The sequence below is a fragment of the Micropterus salmoides genome, unplaced genomic scaffold, assembly GCF_014851395.1.
Source record: "Micropterus salmoides isolate LMB-PRFRI ecotype aquatic unplaced genomic scaffold, ASM1485139v1 Ms_hic_scaffold_7, whole genome shotgun sequence".
In the NCBI taxonomy this organism is placed as follows: domain Eukaryota; kingdom Metazoa; phylum Chordata; class Actinopteri; order Centrarchiformes; family Centrarchidae; genus Micropterus; species Micropterus salmoides.
Window position 1 is genome coordinate 15107532 of NW_024044459.1, and position 8511 is coordinate 15116042.

Genomic DNA, 8511 nt, shown 5'->3' on the forward strand with positions numbered 1-8511 from the left:
CATGTCTTCGAGATGCAAACAAGTCCACGTCTATGGGGCCGAACCTTTCGCATAATAACTCCACCACCTGGGGGTGGAGTCTCCATTCCCCGGGCCTCAGCCCCTGTCTCGACAGCAAGTCTGCTCCCTGATTCTGGGTCCCAGGGACGTATGTAGCTCTGAGGGACAGCAGTCTCTGCTAGGACCACAGGAGGATCTGATGTGCCAGTTTGCATAACGGGCGCGAGCGCAGACCCCCCTCATGATTCAAATAGGCCACCACCGCCGTGTTGTCGGTCCTGACAAGGACGTAGCGACCGCGGAAAGCGGGCAGAAAACTCCTCAGAGCTCTGAAAACCGCCAACATTTCCAGGCAATTTATGTGCCAAGAGAAATGATGCTCCTGCCAGTAGCCTCTCGCAAAGCGGGTGTCCATGACTGCGCCCCACCCCGCGAGTGAGGCGTCTGTCGAAATAATTGTCCGGCGACTTGACGCTCCCAACACGGGACCCTGGGACAAGAACCAAGGCTTCCTCCATACTGACAAGGAACGAAGCCACCTGCTCATAACCCGTATCAGACGGAACGAATTTCCCCTCGGGGAGAATCCCTTGGATTTTTGCCACCACTGCAGGGCTCTCATGTACAGCAGGCCAGACGGGATTACGCTGGACGCTGCCGCCATGAGACCCAACACCCTCTGAAAGTGTTTCACAGTGATGGTGCGGCCTAGCTTCACTCTGGTCACCGAGGACAAAATGGACCCGACGCGTGCAGGCGACAGGTGGGCCCGCATCGTGGTCGAGTCCTACACCACCCCTAGGAACGTAGTCCGTTGGGCGGGCGTCAGCACGCTCTTCTTCGCGTTGAGCCACAGCCCCAAACGCTGAAGGTGGGCGAGGACGACATCTCGATGCCGAACCGCTAACTCCCGAGACTGAGCCAAGATGAGCCAGTCGTCGATGTAGTTTAATATGCGGATGCCCTGGAGCCTCAGCGGGGCCAGAGCTGCATCCATGCATTTGGTGAACGTGCGAGGAGAGAGTGCTAGGCCGAATGGAAGAACCCGATACTGGTACGCCGCGCCCCCGAAGGCGAACCTCAGGAACTTCCTGTGAGAGGGACGGATGGAGATGTGGAAATATGCGTCTCGTAGATCTATCGTGACAAACAAATCTTCGGATTGGATGTGACTGATGATGGTGATGATGATGAGCATCCTGAACCTGAATCTCCTCAGAGATTGGTTCAGGGACCGCAGATCTAAAATCGGACGCAGTCCTCCGTCAATTCTTGGGAACTATGAAGTACCGGCTGTAGAACCCGGACTCCCTGACTGGCGGGGAAATGAGTTCTATGGCCCCTTTCTCCAGCAGAGAGCAAACTTCTTGTCCCAACACCTGGCTCTGCCCCGCGTGCACCGCAGTTCAGACCACCCCGTTGAACTTCTGCGGGGGGTGGACCCGGAACTGCAGCCTGTAGCCATCCACTACAGTGCGCAGGACCCACAGGGAAATGTTTGCAAGGCTCCGCCATGCTTCTACAAAATCCGCCAAGGGGCTGGTGGCCGGTGTTATGCGTCGGTCCCCGGTGGCACCCTGAAGCGGAGGACCGCCAGGGAAACTTGCCGGCGACCCACGGTGTGTGAGCCCGATCGTTTTCCAGCTGCAACCCCTCGAGGCGGGAGACTGGTGAGAGTGCGCTGGCAGTTAGCGTGTCCCGAGCGCCAAGATGGCGGGAAAACAGCGCCTGTTGCCTGAGCTGCCACAAGGGAGGGGACCTCGGTCAGCCTCTCAGGGGGCTGTCGGCGAGAGCGCCACCTCGCGTCCCGGTTTTGTTGAGGGGGACTACAGGAAGCGACGCTTCGCTTCTGGCTCCGGCGGTAGGAGCTAGACGAGGGCTGAGCTCATCTCTCTTCAGCCGTCGCCGTCCTGGACCCAGACCGGCGGGGGAGATATTGCTCAAACGCCTCTTCCTGCGTTTCAGCGTGCTGAAACCTGCTGATGACAGCATCCACCGCCTCACCATACAGGCCAGTAGGAGAGAGGGGCACCTCTAGGAGAAAAGCCCTCTTTTTCTCCTTCCCCTGGATGCCCGAGAGGTTGAGCCACAGATGGCGCTCCGTGGCCAACAATGCTGCCCTAGAGCAGCCAATGCTTGGTAACATGGAGCGTTAAGTCCATAGTTCTACGGAGCTCAGTCAGGTCCTCCTCAGAGGGACCTCCCCCTAGGTCATAGTCTTGAGACGATTGGCCTGGTACGCCTGCAAGATGGCCATAGTGTGCAGGCTTGCACTAGCTCGACCCGCTGCCATGTAGGCCTTGTCCACCAAAGCGGATGTTTCGTCCGACACAGCGTCTGTTCCATGATTTACACAACTCATTGTGCAAATCAGGAAAGAACGCGGGGGTAGCGCTCGGGCTGCAGAAAAGCTCATAGAGGTTACTGCCGGCCCGCGGTTCCTGCCCCGCCTCTCATAGCTGGGCGCGGTCTGATGACGTCGGCCTGGCTCCCGGAAGTCATCCTCCATGATGCTATGCACGTCTAGCTCCTCAGAATCAGACTGTGCAAGCCTCTCCAAACTCATACCTCAGGCGGGAGAAGCCGAGAAGCGGACTCCCGAACGGGGAAGAGAGGAGGCGGAGTCAGCAGACGAGGAACGGGAAAAAGCCTCTGCAGTCCTGATGTCCTCGGAGATGTAGCGCTGGGCGCCCCATGACCGAAGCCGCCGCGCCGCCTCAGCGACCGTCTATGGAAAGCCATTAGTGCCAAAAAACGTCACTCTTGTAGCATGTTTTGCGCGAAAAACGCCGTTTTATTTTGACACACCGTAAAAAGCTGTTTCAAACGCCGTTTTGTTAACTAAACGTACGGCGTCTAAAACGACGTTTTCTAAAATGATAATGAGCTCCGCCCTGTGGATTTTACAGCCACTAAATTTGAACTGTTGTTTGAACAGACCACACTAATTCAGCACTGATCTACTTTACTGTGATCGGAGCCACCCAAAGGCAGAAAGTAACCACAGATAAGCATGAAAAACTCAACACAAAAGTCCCAGACTGCTCAAGTAAATTGACTACACTTACTAAAATTTGAGCTACTCTAGGTTATAGCTTGTAACATCTATTTATTGCATTTTATTTATCATCACTGTCAGATTAAAGTATCTCCTAAAATAGAACATACAAAGAAAGTAAGAAATCAAGTGCAACAACTATCTTTACATGGTCATCAGTGAACTGTTTAAGCCTCAATTGTCTTTTTATGACCCCTTCAGTTGGTGTACTATTGATAGCGAGCCTACCCTTGTTTCTACAAAGCTTTGTTTTACCATGTCATCCTAAATCCAGGCCAAAGGCAACCTGACACAAACGTGTGTTTCAGTCGATTCAGGGAAAACACAGCTTGTCATTTTTATTTATCCAAAGCTATCCTTCCGGACTCCTGCGATAATATATATGTTACCCCAAAACACTACACTATACAAGTTGCTACAAAAACTTACCTTATTCCATATTTATATATTTCCACATTTATTTATGTTGACTGTATGTTTGTGTCTACGTGTAGCACCTCATCACCACAGCAAATTCCTCATATGTGTAAAACACTACTTGACAATAAAGCTTATTCTGATTCTGATTAGGCATCTGCAGGCTATTAAGATACTTGGTTTAAAAAAAACACTGCATTGCTTTCCTCCAAAATGGACATATTTGAGAAAAGTTACCTGAACTCTTTGTGAAAGCATACCTTCTGATACCTAAGCTAAATAATAAGATGCATGTTTTGAAATCATGTTAATCATCAATAAGCTATCTTTACATTGTGAATAATGTTGGCTGATAATGACAAAATGAAATCGGTTTAATCAGTGAAGGTTGAAATTTCTTTTACTGTGTAAACCACACAACATTCAAAATTTCATCCCAAAGTTCATCCCAAATTATATAAAATTTTATTATAATTATGAACAACCAGGATAAAGAATCTGTCAGACTATTTGTGAGAGACAATTGATTGGAGTCTTTACTACTACTAGATATTTGACTTAATACTTTGAACAATTAGGAATTATATTAAAACCAGTAAAGGTATTAAAAAAATAATGCTATAATTACGCTCATTTTAATGAACAACTGCAACCAATATAGCCTATGTACATCAGTGTGTGTGCGTCTGCATGAGGCTCCAGCTGGTGATGGGCATCACTCGTCGTCCAGTCCATCGCAGGATGAGTGGAAGTTTTTGGGCAAAACCTTCAGTTCTTGGGGCTGTTTGAACTTCAGCTCTTTAACTGGCTGGCTGGCTGTTCACAGTGGGGCTGCTGTGGGGACAGATAGGCTTCCCAGTCATCTGAGTGGTTCCATCCACATTGTATCTAGTGGATAGTTGGATGGAAGAATTTAAAAGGGAAAAGAGGGACAGAATTTTAATAGATTAAAAAGTATGTCTTTCACGGTGTAAAGGTAAATGTTCCAATACCACACTGTAGAGATATTCTGTATGTCAAAAGTCCTACATTCAAATTTTAAGATGAAAAGTAAAGCTAATTCTAACTACTTTATATTGTGCTTTGTGGCTTTATCTGTGAAAATACATCATACTCTAGTTTTTGATTATGTTTTTAATTTATAATCTGCAGAGTAACTAGTCACTAAAAATAAATGTAGTGGAGTAGTACCTCAAAAAGAAGAGTAATTGGGCGCATGTACTTGGGTACTTTTCACAACTGATTTCTATTGACATAGAAGGCAATATTTGTGCAAGAATGTATATGTCTGATAAAATACCTGACTGTTTGGAGGTCATGCAAGGTTGGATACCTAGCTTTTTCCCCAGTTCCCCATCTGGCTGAAGTCCTTGAAGATACGTACCTCACACGGTATGGCCTGGAATTGGAGTGAGCGCCACCAAGGTCTTCTCATCTTCATCTTCTTTGTCCTTCTGCTTCGCAGCCTTTGTGTCCCATGAAGCTGCTTCTATGTTTCCAGGCTTGAATGAACAGTAGGCATCGCACTGGTCTTTCTTTAAGTGAAAGGGAGATATATTTAAGTCACTGAGAATGTTTGAGTAAACTTACATTGACAGAGGCTGTTTGCAAGAGGGCTTATACTCGGTGTGCAGGTGACTGATGGACTTGAATACAAGCTCCAGTTACACCTTTCGATGAAGAGGACCTACAGAAGTGCGACTGAACTTTCCAAAGGTCCAGAAGGAAGATCTTATGGAAGAACTGCGGAAAGCACTGTGGCCTCTGTGGTGTATAACATATGTGCATTTGACCATTACAGTTTAACATAATACTCTGCAGCTGGAGAGAGGCACAGTGAACTCTTAAGGGGAAGTAATGATTGATGGGTGTGTAAAGAGTGAACCCTCCTATGGAATTTGACCTCTGACCCAGTGGTAGGGGGAGTAGAGATTAGTGTGTATGAAGGGACTGTGCCCTTATATGGTATTTAGCAGATACCTAAACATGTCCTATATAAGCTGTGTTCGATGTACAGAGAGACAGAGTGGTTATCGGGCTGGGTCACTCTCCAAGCTGCTGCAGAGCTTGTAATTGATGCTGAATTCTTTGATGTAATAAACTTTTATAATCAAGAACAGTGTCAAGCGGATTTCTTCTCAACACATCATCGCAGCATTATTGTTCGGACACCACACCTCACAGCAAGAAGGTCTCATTTTCAAACCCGTCATCCCAGGCCCTTCTGTGTGGAGAATGCATGTTCTCCCTGTGTCTGTGTGGGTTTCTTCCTTCCTGTGTGGGCACAGTTTTCCACACCATCAAAAACATCTTAGATTAGGTTCTTGAGGCAATGAGTGTTAAATGCAGAGAATGAATTTCACGTGTATGTGACAAAAATTTACCTTTTCCTTCCGTTCTTGTCCTCAGTCTTCTCATGACTTTCTCCTCTTCTTCCTGCCCACTTCAAAAAACACCACTGCTTTATGCCTATTGTTGACAGGAACAAGCGTTGGCACACTCAAATTCTTCTCCAATCTACTACAAGGTGACGAATAATGGATGCTGACCTCCTGGATTCATCTGCTCCTGTCCGCCGCCGCTTTACACTGCTCCCCTCCACCACAGACTTCACAATCATTTCTCCAGTCCAAATTCCCCCAGAAATACTTAGAAATCGTGTTCTTATGATGTGTCTTCTGCTTTTCTGCAGGAGAGTTTAGTGAACCTTTGGCAGGTTGCAGACTGGCATGGTATCCCCATTTGTCTTGCCTCCTTCAATCCAGGCCCCACATTCTCCTACTTTTCTGGACATTCACGTTCCAGGTCTCTGGATTTCCCCATCTTCCATGACCTTCCTGGACGAGCCTCATCGCTTGAAGAGTCCTCCTCAATTCCTTCTCCTTGTGAATAAAAGAAAACAAAAACTCTGTAAATGTTGTCCTCACAGAGTGTCTTAGTGTGGTGTTGTGTCTGTCTTTGCAAAAAGAGTTTGTGCTAAACAGTAACACGCAAACTAGAAAACATGCAGCATTCACTGCATTAAACACATCTTACACACACTTCTATGTGTGCATCAGTTTGTCTATGTTGAAAGGTTTTACTACTTCTCACATTATTGTGATCTGTGATTTGATCTGAGCTACATTTGTTTGTGTGAAAAGGTTTTATACAATATGTTTTCAATTGTTTGTATGGTTGTCATTGGTATAAAACCTCCAGAGGGGCCAAGTGTGTGCACATCCAGTCAAAAGTACTCAAGTGAAAGACAAAAAATATCACTGCAGGACACAAAGGACAAAGCTCTGCACACCGTCTCAACAACTCCAAATAAAACTATTATAGGCAATGTTTTGAGATCAGATCAAACCATTGCTTTCACAAAGAGTTATTATTTGGAGTCCAACGGTGTGCAGACATTTTTCCTGAATTATTTTAATGCCTACCTTCAGTCACCTTTTTTGAAAAACGATTTTATCATAATTGTTTTTGACATTCTACCTGAAATCTGTTAAGTGACCACTGTTTGGCAGGTTCTTGTCATGTACTGACCATAAAGAAAAGTTTAAAACCAAAATAAACTATGTTTTTTTTCAACTTTCAATCAGAAGCAACTTTTAAACTTGACAGAAATAAGAATTTGACCTTTTTCATGATAACTATTGATGCTGAATGATATTAGACTTTTTTTTAATGATAACATTTTTGGCCGTAGCTGATTCTAGCTGAAAAAAAAAACGAACCTAAAAGTCTTAAACATCTGTTTTTGATTGAGGAAACCAAATATAGATCTTTGAAGCACGGTGAACTGTCCCAACATATTTTACATTGAACCACAAAGCTTTCAAACCCTATACTTGCTACATCAGCATTGAGTTGTAAAGAACAAGTTTACGTTAGCCAATCTACAAAATGACAGATGAGAATGACTCTGAACTAGTATAAACTTGATAAAGTTGTCAAACAATAATCTTAAAGCTATACTTTACCTTAGCAACGGTATCTTCCACGGCGAAAGCTTTTTGCTGTTGCTTCTGCTATTCTTTTATTGGCGGTTGGCAAGCCAGATTATATGTCTTACAGGCCTCAGGCACAGGGCATGTGGAAAGGTAATAAACCTGTAAAACAGGAGAAATGATGAAGCAGAGGAAACTTGCTGCCATTGGTCTAGATGGTCTTGCCAGAGTTCATTTAATAAATACAGTAATTTTAGTCATTACATGAAGTCTGTTTGCACATCACTCAGAAATATTCAACTAAGTAACCAAATTACATAAAGTGAATAAGATGTATCTAGCACACACATCAATTCATACACAAACATGACAATCATTTTCCTCATTAAAAGGGAATGTAAAACTCTCGTAGCCTACGGGGAATGTAAAATTTCGATATATTAACAAAAGAATATAATACTTAAATATACTATTATATTAAATACATTAATCTGACAGTGATGATAAATAAAATGCAAATTAACTATTCAATATATATGTCAAATTTGATCTAAAATCATCAATCAATAGATGTTACAAGCTATAACCTAGAGTAGCTCAAATTTTAGTAAATGTAGTCAATTTACTTGATCAGTCTGGGACTTTTGTGTTTGAGTTTTTCATGCTTGTCTGTGGTTACTTTCTGCCTTTGGGTGGCTCCGATCACAGTAAAGTAGATCAGTGCTGAATTAGTGTGGTCTGTTCAAACAACAGTTCAAATTTAGTGGCTGTAAAATCCACAGGGCGGAGCTCATTATCATTTTAGAAAACGCCGTTTTAGACACCTTATGTTTAGTTAACAAAACGCCATTTTTATGGCGTGTCAAAATAAAACGGCGTTTTTCGCGGCGTTTTTATAAACAAAACGGCGTTTTAAACGCCGTTTTGCAAGCAAAACATGCTACAAGACGTTTTTTGGCACTAATGGCTTTCCATATGCCATACTCCAGTTACGCGGTCACACGCTACCGTTCTAGCAACGCCAATAGGATTGGAGTAGTTTCATTCATAGTTCAGCCCTGCCACGCCCTGAGTCGTTCCCATAGTGTCGTCACCGACGCA